General features: G+C 42.7%; 1 pseudogene; it reads right to left on the bottom strand.

Annotated features, from left to right (window-relative positions):
• Positions 1 to 1808: 1808 nt before the first annotated feature.
• LOC110340643 lies at positions 1809 to 17949 on the bottom strand (annotated as a pseudogene).
• Positions 17950 to 19191: the final 1242 nt, after the last annotated feature.

Raw genomic sequence — 19191 nt, 5'->3', positions numbered from 1 at the left:
CTACAGAGGTCTGGGGTTTCCACTACAAGAGCTGATTTCTCTTTTTCTCTTGCTCCTAAATTAGCACAAAATTGTTTATTCTCACATCTTAATGTAACATAACTTTTTCATATGTGAATAGCTTTTCTAAGCACATGAATCCCTCTGATTGAACTGAGAGTCTGGTTTCACAGTGGGGTAGTTGAAGTAAAGCCCCTTTCCATGGGCTGCTGGTGATGTAGTGTGCTGTTGGTTACTTTATATAAAACATGTCTGTCCCTGGCGAAAAACACTTGTTCTTAACATTTAAAGGACCAAAGTGGTAGACGTTTTCTCTTTCAATAGTTCGCTGAGTGGTGGTAGTCCATGCCTTTAATCCCAGCACTTGGGAGGCAGAGGCAGGCTATTCTCTGTGAGTTCAGGGCCAGCCTGGTCTACATAGCAAGTTCCAGGACAGGCTCCAAAGCTACAGAGAAACCCCGTCTCAAAAAAAAAAAAAAAAGACTTACAGTTCCCCAGTAAACACTGGTGAGCACACAGTAGATGGGCACTGATGAATAGATAAAGAGAAAGACCATGTTAATCTTAAAGCCTTTTAAAATCAATTCTTAAAGTTAACCCTGAAAGGGTTTCAATTATGGAGGTCTTTAAAATGATAGTAGACAGTATTAAAGAAAGTTTGGCTTTGTTCTTTCCATGGGATTTTGACTGTAGAATGTCTTAACATTCTTGTATCTCCCCTGCCCCCGCCCAACCCCTACTAAGATCCTGAATTGGTCTGGCCATCCCCCTGCAGCACCAGTCCTGGTTCTCCAAAAATTTGAAAGGAACACTGTTTGAGCTAAGATACAGGACAAAGATTTGACATAGCTATCAGATGTCAAGCCTCAGAACATAAGTTACAAGGCAAATTTGAGGCCAGCCTGGGCTACAGAGTGGAGTTACCTCAAACCAAAATAAGTAAAAGTAAAAAGCAAAACCAGAAAATCTCAGGTGCCTTTATTCAGAATCAGAGGAACCTAGATCACTGAGTGCAGACAGCCTTCTTCATGAAAGAGTAGGAAAGCTCCTTCCCATTGTAGCAGCATTTGTTTTCAAGGCATCTGCCACACAGCCCAGTCGGAATTAAGCAATGGACACGGGACAGAAAATTAATGTGGTCTAGGAAATGACCTGAATTTCCAGAAATCTGCTCCTTTAGTGTGCAGAATACACACAGTTCTTTGCCTGTCACAGAGGCCTAGAGTTGTCAACTATCTTTTAAAGATTCTCAGTTATTCTATGTTTTCAGATAATACTAAAAAAAAGAAGCAATTTATAGAGAACCATGTTAATTTCTTCTGAGACATTACCTAAAAACAGATTTTAAGATTTGGAAACAAGGGCTGGAGAGATGGCTCAGAGGTTAAGAGCACTGACTGCTCTTCCAGGAGTCCTGAGTTCGATTCCCAGCAACCACACGGTGGCTCACAACTATCTACAATTCAATTTGGTGTAGGAAGAACAGTGTGTATGTAATAAATAAATCTTAAAAAAGATTTGGAAACAAGTGTCACCAAGTTCTCACTGTTCAGGAAATATTTAGCACCAACAATAGATATAATAGTCCAGTTTTAACCAGTAGTGATTAATATCATAAAACATATTTTCAAATGATGTCAAAACTCTTAATACCTTCTCCCGAATTCCAAAACTTAAACCTTTCTGAATCTTAGCAATCTTGAGAATTTTTTGAGCCAGATGCCAGTGCAAGTCATTAAGGTGCTTACTACCTAGACACTGCTTAGAGGTACTGAACTGGGAACACTGCCTCTCGTCAAAGTCCCCACTTACACCAAGATGCAGATAGGCACACTAAGAAGAACCCTGAAACCTAAAAGATAACAAGAAGAACCTTAGGAAAAAAAGGAAATGTTCCATCTTGTTTACACAAATGAAGACTAAGTATCTAGCCTCTAGAGTGATGTGCAGGCACCACCATGTACAGCCTAGGGTTTTGTTTTGTTTCTTGCTGTGTTGCTCTGGCTGGCTTGCTTATACAAGGGGCTTAGAGATTTTTTTAAGAACTATTCATTTTGATCAACTCATGAAAGCAACAAGAGTTCTAGCATGTTTATGTGTCAAACAGAGTGATGAGTGGAAAATCAAGAGTTTTACGTTCATGTGATCTCACTGAGTGGGAGGAAGTAGGTGCTAGGAACACAGCAGAGGGGCTGGAGAGGTGGCTCAGAGGTGAAGAGCACTGACTGCTCTTCCAGAGGTCCTGAGTTCAATTCCCAGCAACCACATGGTGGCTTACAGCCATCCATTATGCCATCTGTTGCCCTCTCCTGGTGTGCAGACATACATAGAGGCAGGATGTTGTGTTTATAATAAATAAATAAATCTTAAAAAGAAAAAAAAAGGATCACCAGGCAGTGGTGGCCCATGCCTTTAGTCCCATCACTTGGTGAATTTCTCTGTCTGAGGCCAGCCTGGTCTACAGAGTAAGTTCCAGGACACTTAGGATTGTCTCAAAAAAAAGGGGGGGGGGGAAGAGGGGGGCAAAAGAAAAGAAGGAAGGAAAAGAGAAAGAAAGCAGGCTGAGTAAACCATGAGTAAGCACTCATCCATGACCTATGTGTTAGCTCCTGCCTCCAGGTTCCTGCCTGACTTGAGATCCTACTCAGACTTCCCTCGGCATTGAGCTGTACCTGGAAGTCTAAAGTAAAATAAACCCTTTTCCATTTCAAATTGCCTCGAGTCATGGTGTAGATCACAGCAATAGAAACCCTAACTAAGACAAATATGTATGCCTAATATTTGGAGCTGTTTTTGTATTTAATAGTTCTGGGCTCCCAACTCTTTATCTTTTAGAGTAATGGATAGAAGTGTATAAGTTTTTCTGGAAACCTATTTAAAGTTTTGTGTCGTGACTAGGCTTCTGAAGAGTTATTTTATAGGCAAGTGTAGATTATCTACATGGTTGGCTATCAAAAGGTTAACCCTTACACGTTGCTAATCCCTTTCTTAACTATGTAGCCCTTATCTCACAAGCAATTAGAAAAGGAAGCCCGAGTTCTGCAGCGCAGAAGGGAACATGCTTTCTCTACACCCTGCATTGTTGTACTCTCAGGCATTCACTGAGTGCTAGCTACTTCATGCCAGGCGCTGTCCTGAGGCTCAAGAATGCCAGTAGAACCAATTATCCTTTTGCCCAGAGAACACCGTTCTATGGGGAGAGGCAAATAAGTTAATTTCAAACAGGGAAAAAACTGACCAAACGAAAGTTGATTTCACATTTGATTAAAGAAAAGGCTGAATATACAGGTTTAGGGGCCAGATTATGTGTGGTTTATTATTTGAAGTAATGAAGTTTTGTTTTCTGTTTGTTTTTTTTTAATTAGTTTATTTTTTTTTAATTTTATGTGCATTGCTGTTTTGCCATGGGTGTTGGATCCCCTGGAACTGGAGTTAGACAGTTGTGAGTGGTCATGTGGGTGCTGGGAATTGAACTCTGGTCCTTCTGAAGAGCAGTCAGTGCTCTTAAGGACTGAGCCATCTCTTCAGCCCCTGTTTGTTTTTTTTTTTTAATGCGACAGGAAACATTTAGAAATGTAAAAGCATCTGCATTATTATGGGAAGTATGCATGAAGCAAGGCAAAGAGATCAGTAAAGACATATTGTAGGAGCTAAAGTTTCATTGCACAGAATCAAGATAGGGTCAGCAGGATTTGCCAAATTGATATCATGGGTTATGGAAGCAGGCTATTAGGCTTCTCACTGTGTGACCAGTAGACAACATTCAATGAAATGAGAAGGCTGGGGGAGGGGGTGGATATATTTTGCAAAAGGGGAGGAATCACCAAAGATTAAGATTGGAAAAGATCCGAGTGGTGGTGGTGCATGCCTTCAATCCCAGAACTCAGGAGGCAAAGGCAGGTGGATCTCTGTGAGTTTGAGGCCAGCCAGGTCTACAGAGTAAGTTTCAGGACAGTGAGGGCTACACAGAGAAACCCTGTCCCAAAAAACCAATCAATCAATCAATCAGTCAATCACTGCTATTTTTAATAACCTCAACAACAGAACTATATACAACTTGTTCTGAAATAACTTTTTTTATAGGAAAGTGCCTACTTGCATACAATTTCCACAGCAATGCTGGCCACAAACAAAGGAGGGGTGAGGGATTTACTAGGGAAACCTATGTGCTTGCATGGGGAAGGGGCTTAGGCCAGGGACACACATGCTTTTCACAATCCTGTTTTCTTTCTACCTGATTTGAAGGAAATCCTTTTATATTCTAGACATTAACTTCTCTTCTTGCAAATTATCTGAAGCACTGTCATTTATATCCAGGATTAAATTAAAAACTTTTGATGTTAAATCATTGCTGTTTTTCCTTGGGATTGTTCTTTTTGCTCAGGATTGCTTTAGCTAGCTGCAGACTTCTGTACTTCCATATGAATTTTAAGATTTTTTTCCTGTTGTTTTGATAAATGATGTTGTGATGAACACAATGACCTTACATCTTCTTGAATACAAAGCCAAAATAGGTACAACCAAGTCATGCAAGAATGACAAAAATTTGCTCTCCTGAAGCAGGCAATGTGAGCATGGCAATTGTTCCCAAAACAATGCTCTTCCCAAACAAGGGAAGGCTGAGGAATTTATCAGGGAAAACCATACATATTCATATGGGGAGGTACTTTGGGGTGGGGGCATTCCAACACATGCCCCATTTGCTTCATAACCCCTCTCCCAACCCCCAGAGTTTCTTTGTATAGCCTTGGCTGTCCTAGAACTTACTCTAGACCAGGCTGGTCTCCAACTCACAGAGATCCACCCATCTCTGCTGGGATTAAAGGTCTGTACCACCACTGCTCAACAAGAAGGCCATTTTCACAGTTTTAACCCTACCAATCCTTGAGCACCTGAGGTCTTTTCATCTTCTGTGTCTTCCTCAATTTATTTGTTTTAAATTTTCACTGTAGAGGTCTTTCATTTTGTTGGTTAGGTTTAGTCCAACATTGTTGCTTTGATTTGGAGTTTGATTGTTTTTCTGGTTTCTTTCTCAGCATATTTGTTATTGGAAATGCTACTGGGTTTTGTAGGCTGATTGTATATCCTGATGTTTTGCTGAAAGTGTTTATTAGATCTAAGAATTTTCTGGAGCCATCTTTTGTGTTCCTTAAATATAGAATCACATCATCTGCAAATACTGATACTTCTTTGATTTCTTCCTTTGCTATGTGTATCCCTTTTATCTCCTTCTCTTGCCTTGTTGCTCTAGCTAGAACATCAAGCACTCTGCTGAGTAATAGGAATGGAGAGGGTGGACCCTCACTATGTAGACCAGATTTCTGCCTGCCTCTGCCTCTCCAGTGCAAGGATTAAAGGTGTGCACCAGCATGCCTGTCTGGCCTCCATTGCTTTTTTAGAAAGGTTTTCTTTAAGCGTCATTGTTCGTTCTTATCATAATTTAGACTTCGTTTACCAAATGGCTTGGGGTTATAGGAATGCTGTTTTGTTATGGGCATTTGAGGCAGGGTTTGCTGTATAGCTATGTGTTAAGTATGTGCACAACTGTGTCCTCCTCTACTGCTCTTTGTCTATTCCTTTGAGGCAAGGTTTCCTCCTGAAACTGGAGCTGACTTTTTCTCCAGTAGACTGGAACCCAGCAAGGTCTGATGGAACTGGGGATTACTGGTGTTCATGAGGAAACCTAGCTTTGTTACATGGGCACTGGGATCCGACCCCAGTCTGCATAACTGAGGAGCAACTGCTCTAACAGCTGAGCCAGCTCTCCAGCCCTTTGTTTGGCTTTCCTGCCACAGTACCTTAGCTGGAGTAAACATACAGGATGAAAAGCAAGGGACTTGGCAATGTGCATGTGTGCATACCAGAGACTGGGGACCAGTACAAACAATACAGCCCTAGGTATTCTGTCTTGGGAGAATGCTAACCACAGCTGACAGGAGCAATAAAGATTTAAGTAAGTTTCAAAGGTTCAGACATGATTCGTCCCCAAAATGTTCCTGTGTCCAGAGCTTGATGGCTCGTGCTACAAAGCTGAGACAGTAGAACATGTGAGAGATGTCACTCAATGCAATCGCCCTAGAAAAAGATTAATGCTGGTCACTCAAAATGGGTTGGTCCCCATGGGAATGGATTGATGCATAAGAATGCGGGTGACCCTGAGTCTCTCTGGCTTCCAGACTTTTGGTGTGTTTTCTCCCTCTCACATTGCTTTCAGCACCATCCACCACAGCACAGCCACAGGGACCACACTCTTGAGTGGGCCTCCAGAGAACTGTGCTAAATAAACTCCTTGGTTAAGTACCTAGTCTCAAAACCTATCTCCTAGCGGCAGTAAATGAGCTAATACAAAAGTACCAATCACCAGAAGTTCTCTCCAATCGCCATCCCCCCATGCTGCTCTCCCCAGCCTCCCCAACCCCACTCCATTCCCCCACCCCACCTCACCTCCCTGCCACCTGAACTGAAGAATCTCTTTTTATTCAGTTTAGTGTAAATACAACAGCTACCTACATGCTTACAAAGTAATGCTGGGAATACTTGGAGACAATTCCTTTTAGAAAATATTTACTTGGGGGCTGGAGAGATGGCTCACTGACTGCTCTTCCAGAGGACCACTGGAGTTCAAATCCCAGCACCCACATGACAGCTCACAACTGTCTATAACTCCAAGATCTGACACCATCAAACAGACATACGTGCAGGCAAAACACCAATGCACATAAAATAATAAAAATAAATAATTTTAAAATATTAACTTATTTGTGTGTAAGAGAGAGTGCTTGTTCTGAGTACCACAATGCACACATTAAGGTCAGGTCTCAGTTTCCACCTTGTTGAGGCAAGGTCTTTCTGGTTGTGTATGCTTCTGCTGCACTGAGGACTCCAGGCCAGTTGGCCCTTGAACATCTAAGTAAGCCTCCTCCCTCTGCATCCACCTTGCCATTAAGGTGCTGGGATTACAGAATCCCAACACCCTCTGCATCCAGCATTTTTTTCATTTATTTATTTTGGTCAGATGATCATTTATTTAAGTATTTCTCTCTTGTTACCTGGGCATTCCACTGCCACCCTGCTGATGTCATCTATGATGCCTGGAGGGTGGTGCCCATCCACACTGGAACACTCAGACTCTGCAGTACCCAGGATCTCCTTAATATTCCAGAAAGTTCTCTGGGTAAAGACAGTTTCCCTATCCATCAAGTAGTGTTGGCATCCTCATCACATTAAACACATTTCCACTGTGTTTAATGATTTCCTGCCTCTTTTCGTGTCCATGACTACTTGATGGCTTTGATGATCTGGGCAGAGGCAGAGGGTACCACCTCAGTCTGGGCCTTTCTGTTCTGAATTAATCAGGGTCTCTGTAATCCTCAGACCTGTCTAGTCACCCATTGTCTTGATAGTGTCATCACAAGATTTTTTGGAGACAGAACCAGGGGACCTATCTTGGGGGCCTAGATGGATGTAGTACCATCCTCACCATCCATACACCTTAGGTACACAAGTTGGATGTTATTGGAGGTCAAACTTGGGCATTATGATAGAGGTGACTAGTGACAAATGCACCCAGATTTGAGGCAACCAAAAAAGTTGCACCATAGCATCCAGAAACCCAAAAGCAGCATCCAGCTTTTCCTATAGGATCCAGGGGTCAAACTCAGGTCATCAAGCTTGCACAGTCAGCACCTTTACTTGCAGAGCTAAACCTGTAGCCTGTGCAGATAATTCCAATGGGAACTCCATTTCTTACCATCAGTAACTGACATGATATTATTTCTTTTGTGGGGTGGGATAATGGGGAAGTCCTGTGTACATGTCAATAAAGCACTGTTGGCCAATAGGGAAGCAAGATAGGTGGGACTAGGAGTTGAGGAGGATTCTGGGAAAGAGAGACACAGGTAGACATGATGTAGTCGCCAAAGGAGTAAGAGGTCCAGACCCTTTTCTCCAGTAAGAGAAATACTTAGATATACAATTATGGTTTAATACTTAAGTCAGAGATAGCCAGCAAGAAACCAAGCAAACGGCCAACAGCTTTATAATTAATATAGCCTCCTGTGTGTTATTTGGGGGTTCAAACAGCATGGTAATGCCCAAGCGACTGGTAAGGAAAAAAACTACACTCTAAAGGGGAATGGATTTTCAAGACAGGGTTTCTCTGTGTAAAAGTCTTGGCTGTCCTGGAACTTACTTTGTAGACCAGGCTGGCCTCGAACTCACAGAGATCTGCCTGCCTCTGCCTCCCAAGTGCTGAAACTAACGGCGTGCACCACCACCACCAGCTGATATTATATTCTTACTTGTGCACATTTATGTTATATTTGTCAGACAACAAGTCTTGAGGTCTTCTCTCTAAATTATTACTCCTAGAATGCTGAGACAGTCATGGATAGTCCAGCCTAGCCCCTAATTCACAATCCTCCTGCCTCAAGTCCTAAATGCTGGAATAAAGGAATACGCCACCAAACCGAGTTTGAATATAAATTTTTCTCTGCATGCATAAGGGCCAGAAATTTATTCTTCAAGTAACATGGTCATTAATTAAACACTTAACTTTGGAGTTCCCTGGGATATTGTACAGGCTTGTTTTGTGTCAACTTGACACAACCTGGAGTCATCAGAGAACAAGGATCCTCAGTTGAGAAAAATGCCTCCATGAGATCCAGGTGTTAGTATTCCGGCACCTTACTGGCCTGTCCTTGGGGTTCTTATAGGATATGCCCTCAGCTGCAGACACTAAAAGCACAACCTATGAATGTTCACAATGTTCCCTTTTAAAAGGGCCCTTCCTGCCTACCTCCCTTTCTCTCTCTTCTCTCTTTCTCTCTCTCCTCCCTCCCTCCCTCTCTCTCTCTCCCTCTCTTTCTTTCTCCCTCTCCTTCTCCCCTCCCCCTCTCTCTTTTCCCTGCCCCTCCCCCTGTCTCCTCTCTCCTCTCTCCTGCTATTCCTGTCTCCCTCCCACCTTTGCTTTCCCGTTTTTTATGATCCCTTTCCCTAATAAAAAGCTCTTCTGCTTTAACCCTGTCTCATGGTATCTTTCTCTCAAATGCCGCTTTTCTTAAACTACCAGGAGTAAGGGATTTTCTCAATTAGTGATCAATGAGGGGGTGGGCCCAGCCCATTGTGGGTAGTGCCATACCTAGGCTGATGGTCCTGGGCTCTATAAGAAAGCAGGTTGAAAAAAAAAAAAAAAAAAAAAAAAAGAAAGCAGGTTGAGCAAGCGGGGATGGGGGATGGAATGGAGGGAGGCAAGCCAGGAAGCCGCATTGCTCCATGGCCTCTGCATCAGCTCCTGCCCCTAGGAGCCTGCCCTGTTTGAGTTCCTGTCCTGACTTCCTTCAATAATGAGCAGCAATATGGAAGTATAAGCCAAATAAATCCTTTTCTCTCCAACTTGCTTTTTGGTCATGGTGTTTTATCTCAACAATAGAAACCCTAATGAAGACAGACATATAGTAAAAAGCTTTTAAGGCTATTGTCAACAGGTTATAAATCATCTTTTCAGAAACAGCCTGTGCATATAAGGCATACAGCTCTTCCATATCTGGCACCTGACTAAATGCTCTGCTTTGTGACAAATGTGTGCGTGTTTTAAGTGGATACAAACAGGACTACAAGCTGAGGTGCAGCAAGGCATCTCACAGCGTCATAGTCCTCTGCCCTGACTGCAGCATAGTGTCTTGAAAGCGGTCTTTGTTCAGTGTGTGTGCAGGAGCAGAAGCAGTTTACAATAAACAATATCTCACAATAATGGCTCATTCTTTGGGAAAAAATCCAACAAATGTCTTGGGGAAATGTCACCATGCATCTGGTAGTCAGCAAACTTGGAGTGGGGTTCCTGTCTACTTTTGCATTCCACACCCAGGCTCACAAAGAACTGGATTGTGAGAACATTCATTTTTAAGTGAAATACTCCCACTGTTTTTAAGACCTCTATGCTAGCTAGATTTTCCAGTGAAAAAGCCCCATGGCAGGATCCCTGCTTGTTACTTTTAGTGCTTTGTGGTCTGACAATAACAACCTCCAACAGTCTGTTATTGTCATGCCCAGTATGTGCAATTGCCTATGAACGCATATATACCCACGTGCAATTGCCTATGAACACATATGCCCACTATGTGCAATTGCTTATGAACACATATGCCTACTGTGTATTGCCTATGAACACATTTGCCCAGTATGTGCAATTGCCTATGAACACATATACTCATGTGCAATTGCCTATGAACATGTACATATTTTCTCATTGAATCCAAACAGCCACCTTTGAGGCCAGCACTACACTATTCTGTTTCCTCTCAGGTGATGAAAGGGAGGTGCAAACATCCCTACACCTTAGGCCATACCACTCAAGCGGAGAAGCTGAGCCGTTATAATCCCAAAGGCTGTTTGGTAACCTCTGTGCTTCCTATATTCAGTAAACCTTGTCCCTTCTCTTCCCACATAATCCCTTTGTTCTGCTGGGACACCCTAATAAGCATGTCTTTTGTGTTCACTTAAAACAGTGTGTTGCCTTTTCCACCTCATCTGTCTTCTTGAAGATGCTGTGGCCATGCAGTTCAGACCAGTCTTCCAGAAGAGTCAGCAATCACTGCCCATCAAAGGGAAGGTATGTGTGTGTGTGGGGGGAGGATCTACATTAGCTGAATGGCTTAATTCTGAAACCTGGATGACGATGCCATAGCCATTCTGCAGACATGTGCTTAGACGGCAAACATATTTTTTCCTGTGGAGTGTATCCAGGTCACCTTTTAAGAGACACAGTCACTAGGCACACTACTGTGATTTGCACATCGACCCTACTTATCTCTCTCTTGCTTTAATTTTCCTCTGCCACCACAAGAACATTGTGAAGTTTGCTTGATTTGTTGATGTCCTGTTCTTCTGGGGTATATGCTCTCTTAGAAAGTTTGTCTGTTTTATTCATTTCTGTCTCAGGTGAAGAGAACAATGCCTGATACGTGGTGAATACATAGCAAAAGCAAATGAGACGCAGGGCCTCTGCTTTCCTTATCCCCAGGTAGGTCTGCTGAGACCTCTCTGTTCTGCTTAGTAAGCATTTAGTTTCCTCCTCCCGGCCAAGGGATAGCTTTCCTGAGTGCAAAGACAACACAAAAGTTCTATTGTCTGCTCAGCACCCTTCCCAGAGTTCTGGGCAGGTAGTCAGCTTCATTAGATGCTGGATGATTAGATACTATCTGTAATGGACCAGTGTTTTTCAACTGGATAACCATGAAAACTTTCCAAAAGGGCCAGGTCACCAGGCAAGAAGTACACATCTTTCCTCAGTGTTCAAACCCTTGGCAACAGGAATTCTTACAACTAAGAAAAGCCAAAGATAGTCTAAGATGCTTTCATTTGTAGAAAATGGGAGCATTGTTAATGAAAACAGTGACAGAGCCAGGCGAAGGACAGATGAGGCCATTGCTATGGGACAAGGAATATCGGGAAGATGTGAAAGCATAGAGGAGCATGGCATACTCCTGGTTAACATGAAGGCCTATGCCAGAGGGCCCTACTATTTAACCCAGCCTGCCTTGAACTCACCTTGTTCCTGCCTCCGCTTCCTGAGTGCTGGGATTTACAGGTCTGCACCACCACACCTAGATGAAGTTTAAAAATAGTGACGGATGTCATAGCATAAATGAATTCCAAAGAGATCAGATACACAAGGCCTCATGTTGTATAATTCTGCTTAGTATGGAGTGTCCAAAATAAGCAAATGTGCGGAGACAGAAAATACATTGGTGGTTTCCAAAAGCTAGGGAAAGAAAGAGATCGAGATGGACTGCCAAAGGATGTGGGGTGATGACAATGGTCTGGACAAACAGCCATGATCAGTGTGTAATCCTGAAATTGAATTGAACCATATACCTTAAAGTGGTTACTTTGATATCATGTGGCTTCAGATGAGAAAGATTTCCATTTTCTTGAAAATTACCAAGAAAGTAGATTTTAAGTATTCAACCACAGCCTGGCAGTAGTGGTACAAGCCCTTAAAATCCCAGCACTTGGGAGGCAGAAGCAGGTGGATCTCTGTGAGTTCGAGACCAGCCTGGTCTACAGAGTGAGTTCTAAGACAGCCATGGCTACACAGAGAAACCCTCTCTTGAAAACCAGAAAAAAAAAGATTCTAACTACAAAATAGAAATAAGTATGTGTGATAACATATGTTAATTAACTTGATTTAGATATTCTACAACATATTCATGTCAAAACATTTATGATTAATATACTTAATTTTCACTTGGGAAGTAGAGGCAGGAGGATCAGGCGTTTAAACTACATAGTGAGCTCAAGGCCAGCCTGGGCAAAATGGAACACTGCCTCAAAACAAACAAAGAAATGAGCAACAATATTTACTCATGCATGTATGTCTGTGTTATTTATTAAGATAAGTATTTTAAAATAAAGTTTTAAAAAACGCCATGTACAGAGTACTATGTATAGGAAATTTAAAGAATTCTGAGACCCACAAGTAATCACTTCTGACAGGACATCTCAAGTCACTCTACGTATGTGGACTTAATTTTTAGAGCTGAGTATCTCTGAAACCTCCCGCTTATCCGCTGAGAAGGGAAGCCGGACCCCCAAGTTCAGGTGTAAATACAAAAGCTAAGACGTGAATCCTTTCATTGTTTTGTTTTGAGACAAGGTCTCGATGATCCTTCCCTCTCTGCCTCCTGGGTGCTGGGATAACTGTCGGTGTCACACTGAACTTGCCTGAGCAGGGGACAAGGAGCTAGCAGGACGTGGTTAAGAAAGGCTTAGCAGCTTCTGGAAGCCAGCACAGCTGCTTCTCCAACAGTTGAACAAAAAGATGCCATGATGTTTTCTCCCCAAGAGAAATGAACGGTAGAGCCAGGTGAAGACCGGCAGGTGATGTGTGGAGCAACATTATTCATGATAGCCTTACCCTCTGAGTGCCCATCCAGGACAGGAGAATAGTGGAAATATGGTACCTTTGAGAGACAGGAAACTCAGCAATAAAGACAAGGCTCATTGCTGTTACATGGATGAGTCTTCAAAAAGTTACCCTAAGTAAAGAGATTGAACAAAATAGCCCCCCACACACACACACACTGTGGGAAGGTGGTGTCTCACACCTTTAATCCCATTACTCAGGAAGCAGAGGCAAGTGGATCTCTGTGTGTTTGAGGCCAACCTGGTCTACAGAGCGAGTTCCAGGACATCCTCCAAAGCTATGCAGAGAAATCCTGTCTCGAAAAACCAAAAAAAAAAAAAAAAAAAAAAAAAGAAAAAGAAAGAAAGAAAGAAAGAAAGAAAAATATAGCCCCAAACTGCTGATTCTGTTTACAAGAAATGTGCAGAAGAAGTGTGTCTATCAGGGAGACATGCTGGGGGTGAGTCCCAGCTCAGTTGTCAGTGATGCTGAGGCCTTTTGCTGGGTGAAAAAAAATTGAGAACTGATGTCCAATAATGACTGGAGTCCTTGGCATGGTCATGAAGGTCACTGAATTGCACACGTAAGAGAAGTCAGTTTTATGATACATAAACTCACTATGGAGTCCAGGCTGGCCTCAAACTTGTGATCCTCCTGCCTCAGTCTCTCAAATGTTGGGATCATGGGTAGGTTTGCATACTTATTTTTTGTTTTTAAGTACAGGAAAGCATAGAGAAGAAAACAGTACTTACTGAGGCCAAAAATCATCTTACTTCCTTCTGGCCTTTTTTTGAAACACATGTTTTGAACAGTTGAGATTAGTCTTGGTGTGCAATTTGATGTCCCCATTCTCTGGCCAAATGATAAGCATTGAACTAAATAACATTTCATCTGGGAACCTCTCCATGCTGGGTCCAACTGCATATTCCTGATGAATATTTCCATTTTATAAGACCCATGCTGAACATCTTTGTATAAAATAGTTGCTAGGGCTTTTTGTTGTTGTTGTTGTTTTGGGGTGGTTTTGAGACAGGGTTTCTCTGAATTGTTTTGGAGGCTGTCCTAGAACTCACTCTGTAGACCAGGCTGGCCTCGAACTCACAGATCCACCTGCCTCTGCCTCCCGAGTGCTGGGATTAAAGGTGTGTGCCACCAACACCTGGTGTGGTTGTTGTTTTGAGACAGGGTCTTTCTGTGTATCCCTGGCTGGCCTTGAACTCCATATGTAGACCAAGCTGACCCCAAAGGCAGAGATCTGCCTGCCTCTACCTCCCCAGTGCTGGGATCAAAGGTATGTGCCACCATGCTCAGCCAACTAGGGATTATTTTTAAATCTAGTTCATCTCCAGTTATTATTCTGTTTTACAATCCTTGAATTTGGAAACTTGGCCTTTGAAACAGAGGCTTCTTTATCTCTAGTTGGAGAAGAGAGTCCCGCTCGAGCACAGAGAATCACTCTGGATTTCAAAACAAAGCCCTGGATGACGACAGCGAGAGAGCAGCTTGGCCCGGCCTGCCTGCGCTGGGGAGAGGGGTCCAGCGGCACCAGGGCCTACGATATGAACAATAGACAACCTCAAGTGCCGTACCAGGTCAGAAACAAATCCAAGGAAAGGAAAGGTGGCTGAGGCCCTCAAGCAGACGCCTCCATGCCAGGGCACTCCCTGGAGTTGGAGGTGAAATGGAGGTCTGGGAGCTAGAAGGAAAAAGAAATTGCAAGATCTCCCAATGGCTGACAGAGTTGAGGTCATTCCAAGCACAGTGGCAGCAACAGGGACCCACAGTGAGTCTAGCCTTGGGCAGAAGACTGTTGCTATTTGCTTTCACAAACTGACTGCAAGGATGCTGTGCGTACTGGACTATGGAACCATAGTTAGCCCTTCTGTACACCAGAGACAAAAGAACAAGAATTATAGTGTATTAGTCTAGACGAGACGGATAGCATTTAAAATCTATAACCATAAATATTAATAAATGTGTGGGGATGGTGGCTTGATGGGTCAAAGGACTTGCTGTGCAGGTGTGAGGATCTGAGTTCAAATCCCCAGAGACCACATGAAAATCAGATTCTCTCTCTCTCTCTCTCTCTCTCTCTCTCTCTCTCTCTCTCTCTCTCAGAGATGGGAGATAGAGATATGAGGCTTCCCAGAAGCTTACAATCAGCTAGCCTGGAGTGCATAGCAAGAGACACTACCTCAAGAAAGGCGGATGGTAAGCATGGATACTGAGGGTTCTCTCTCTCTCTCTCTCTCTCTCTCTCTCTCTCTCTCACACACACACACACACACACACACACACACACGCACACACTCTCTCTCTCTCTCATAATAATAATCTCAAAAGTAAAATTTGAAAAACTAATAAGGGGAGGCTGATTTCAAGTGATCATGATGAAACTGACCATGAATGGTCTAAAACTGGATGTGGTGCTATTTACACAAATTCAGTGGATTCTCTACAAATTATCCAATTGTGCACCTTATAAAGATGAACTCTGTGATGTATTAATTGAATCTCAATCAAGCTGGCTTACATTTAAAGAAAGAGCTGGTTGTGGCAGAGATGGAGGCAGGAAGATCAAGAATTCAAGGGCAATCTTGGTTTCATACTTAATTCAATGCCAGCCAGACTGGGCTTCATGCGAAAGACTCTCTCAAAAACCTAAGTAAGCCAGGCATGGTAGCTTATGCCTTTAATCCCAGCACTTGGGAAGCAGAGGCAGGAGGATCTCTGTGAGTTCTATACCAGCCTGGTTTACATAGTGAATTCCAGGACAACCAGGACTATACAGAGACACTGTCTCAAGAACAAAACAAAGAAACCAAGGTAAATAAATAAACAAACAAACACATAAATTTAAATAAAGAAAAAGAAATGTCCAGTGAGTCTGGGGCTGCCACACCAAGGGCAATTCCTAGGTATCATTCCATTTCCCCACCCGGTCTCCATTCTCAAAGCCCGGGGGAGTCTTAGCTTAGAGGAATAATGGTCAAGAAAACTGTGCTGTAAACCTCAGATGGAAACCCCACATAAAGGGGACATTCAAGCTGGGTGGTGGTGGCACGTGCTTTAATGTCAGCACTCAGAAGGCAGAGGCAGGCAGATCTCTGAGTTTGAGGCTAACTTGATCTATAAAGTGAGTTTCAGGACAGCCAGGGTCACACACTGAAATCCTGTCTTGAAAAAAAAAAACCCAGAAAAGAAAAGGAAAGAGAAAAAGAAGCAGTGCAGAAGACGTTGCATCAGAATGATAGAGAAAGATGAGGAGGCTGGTTCTCTGACAACTCGAGTCTTGTTTGTTTGCTGTTGACAACTGTCAACAGACACCACTCTGCAGTTTCTGATGATTCCCCACAGGACGCACATTGCTCTATGCTGAGAACACACTCCAGAAGGCTGGCTTGAATTTACTTATTTAGTGACAAATGGAGTGCACTTAGTTATGAAAATTAGAGTTCTGTCGGGGCCAGATGAGGAGAGAAGACACAGAAGAGCGAAGGGGCTGGAGAGGAAAAAGTGAAGCTGCTTCTGCCCTCCCGGAGTGTGTATCTGCTTGTACGTTTTCAATTGTATGCCAAAAAGTCAATTTGACCATTCTGGTTATGGAGACAGCAAAATACCTTCTATTTGTGAAGATATCAAATGCCAGCTCCTAATCGTCCTCTTTTAGGGAGGTTATCACTGAGAATAGGTGAATCGTGCAAGTTCAAACAACAGTCTTTATCTAGACACTGTAAGGAGCTTAGTGTGAGGTACGGATGTCACCTGTGCCCCAGTGCTCTGAGGTTTAATCCCTACCCAAGAGGGAAGCTCTGGCAAGGCTTAGTTTTTTTTTTTTTTTTTCCAGTTCTGGCCTGCCAGGTGGGTCCTGACCTGCTCAAGATGAACAGGTAGCCCAATTGAAAGGTTTTGCCTATTCTATATTTAAGTTATTGTTTTGCAAGTGGGAAACTAAAGCCAAGAGTAGGGATGATTTACTGAGGTGTCTCCTGTCTTCCGCCCACGATGAGCTTTACTAAATAAACACAAACCTGTCTCTAGATAGGAAGGAATATGCCCTGTTCCCTGCTCTGCTCATGACTCTGTTGGAGGAAGACATCTGCTTTCCAGACATAGTAGTTCATGCCTATAATCCCAGCACTTGGGAATCTGAGGCAGGAGGATTGCTGTACGTTCCAGACCAGCTTGGATTACAAAGTCACAAACAGTCTCATATAAGTAACAAAAGAGAAGAGAAGAAAATCTCTTTTAAAATGGAAAAAAACTAATTGAGCCTCTGGACTCTTTCTGCAAAAAATGCTGGTGTGGTCAGGAAAAATGCATTTTCAGACCTTAACACAGATGCAGGCTTCATTTTAAAGTCTCAATACAGCCTACTTCAAATGCAATCTCGTAGCACTTGGAAACTGTTATCCTTAATTATCCTCACCAAACTAATGTTTATAAAGTTACAAGAAGTCATTTGTAATGCATGAGCTCAGTCTGATTATTCAGGATATAATTTTTTTGCACTGTGGTGCATCTGTTGCTGTTCATAATATCTAATTTCTTATATTAAATAATTTTATCTTCATTAGTTCCTTCTTTTTAAAATACTGCTTGTGTGTGTATATGTGTGTGTGTGTGTTTGAGCACATGAATACATTCATGCACACCATTGCACACATGTGATGTCTAAGGGCAGCTGTGGGAGTTGGTTCTCTCGTGGCTCCATGTGACTTGTGATGGTGCTCAGGTCATCATAATAAAGTAGCTTGCATGAGCATGGATAGAAGCATGGGCAACGTACCAGTAGCTACATCGATGAAGGAAAAGACTCCCTGTTTCAGCAATCACTAGTTATCAGTATTTCCTGAGAAAGGGGTAGGCTTCATAAGTCCCTTCCCCAGTTGTGAAGAATGTAGATGAGCCCCATCTTGCTCAGGTAACCAAAGCTGCTGTGAGTTCAAAAGTGTAATAATGCTCACGTCATAGCCAAATGTCAGCATCGCACAGCATTCTTCTTCATCCTCTGGCCCTTCCATTCCTTCTGCCTCTTGTGCCATGTTCCCTGAGTCTTGGAGCAAGTGTATAGACGGTTCACTTAAGGCAGAACACACAACAGTCACTTCCTTTAAATACTTTGACCAGCCACGAGTCTCTGCAGTAACTATCGTGTACTGCAAAGAGAAGTTTCTCTGATCAAGGTTGAGAGCAGAAGTCATCTATAGATGTAACCACAAACATGTAAAAGGCAGCTTGGTACCGTATCCATTTAGTTAAATGGCACTAGAAGGTTCCCTTCTAGAGCCTATGATATCCTCAGCCATGGCTTTTGACCAAAGTTGCATTACCAGGCATGAATTCACTCCTATGGTATGAGCCTTAGATCCAACCAGAAAGCTGTTGATTATCCCCATAACATTCACGTCGCTATTGCACCACTGGACATGCCTGCCTTGCAGGCTGGTATTATAGCACACAGATTCACACTTTGGCAAGACCATTGGTGTCCTTTCTCCACAAGAAGCTTGCATATCACCTTCTGGCATGGAGCTAGCTAGACAGAAGTTGGAAGAAGCTTCTATCTCAGTCCCAGTTGGATGTCTCAATGCCTTCCAACCAAATTTTGTGGTGTCATAAGCAATAGGATCTTGCCATTTAGATCATAAGGAGGTACCCCACACCTGGCATTGGCATTTTCACTTAATAATTATAGCTTCTGGTAGCAGCATTATCCACCCATGGGGAGAACCTCCACTCAAACCCTTTTTTGTATATTGTGTTATTTACTTATTGTTATTATCATTGTATTTTCTGATTAACTTACAGAGTAGCAGATTTTCATATGGCTTTTACATGTATCCTTAGTTTTGGTTAACTCTTTCCTCTTCTCTCACCCACCCCCAACCCTGCTTAAACCTCTCTGCCACCAGTATTCCTCCCAACTATTCTTCCCTTCTCTCTGCTCTAGTGTCCCCTTTCTAGTTTCCTGGCCTCTAATGTTTGGAGTCAAGACCCACCTCTGAGAGACAGATAGGGTGTTTGTCTTTCTGGATCTGGGTTACATTAACTCAGTATTATGTTCTCCAGTCCCATCCATTTTTCTGCAAATGTCATAAATTCATTTTTCTTTGTAGCTGAAAGAATTCAATTGTGTATATACACCACATTTTCATTATCTAGTCAACTGTTTGTGGACATCTAGGCTGGCCTTATTTTCTAACTATATAAACATACAAGCAATTAGCATGGGCATGTGGGTACTTCTGTGGTAGAATATGGAGTCCTTTGGTATAAATCCCAGG

Source organism: Mesocricetus auratus, unplaced genomic scaffold, assembly GCF_017639785.1.
Source record: "Mesocricetus auratus isolate SY011 unplaced genomic scaffold, BCM_Maur_2.0 Super-Scaffold_100004, whole genome shotgun sequence".
NCBI classification, from domain to species: domain Eukaryota; kingdom Metazoa; phylum Chordata; class Mammalia; order Rodentia; family Cricetidae; genus Mesocricetus; species Mesocricetus auratus.
The sequence above is the reverse complement of the archived record's forward strand: the minus strand, read 5'-3'. Positions and strand labels throughout refer to the sequence as shown.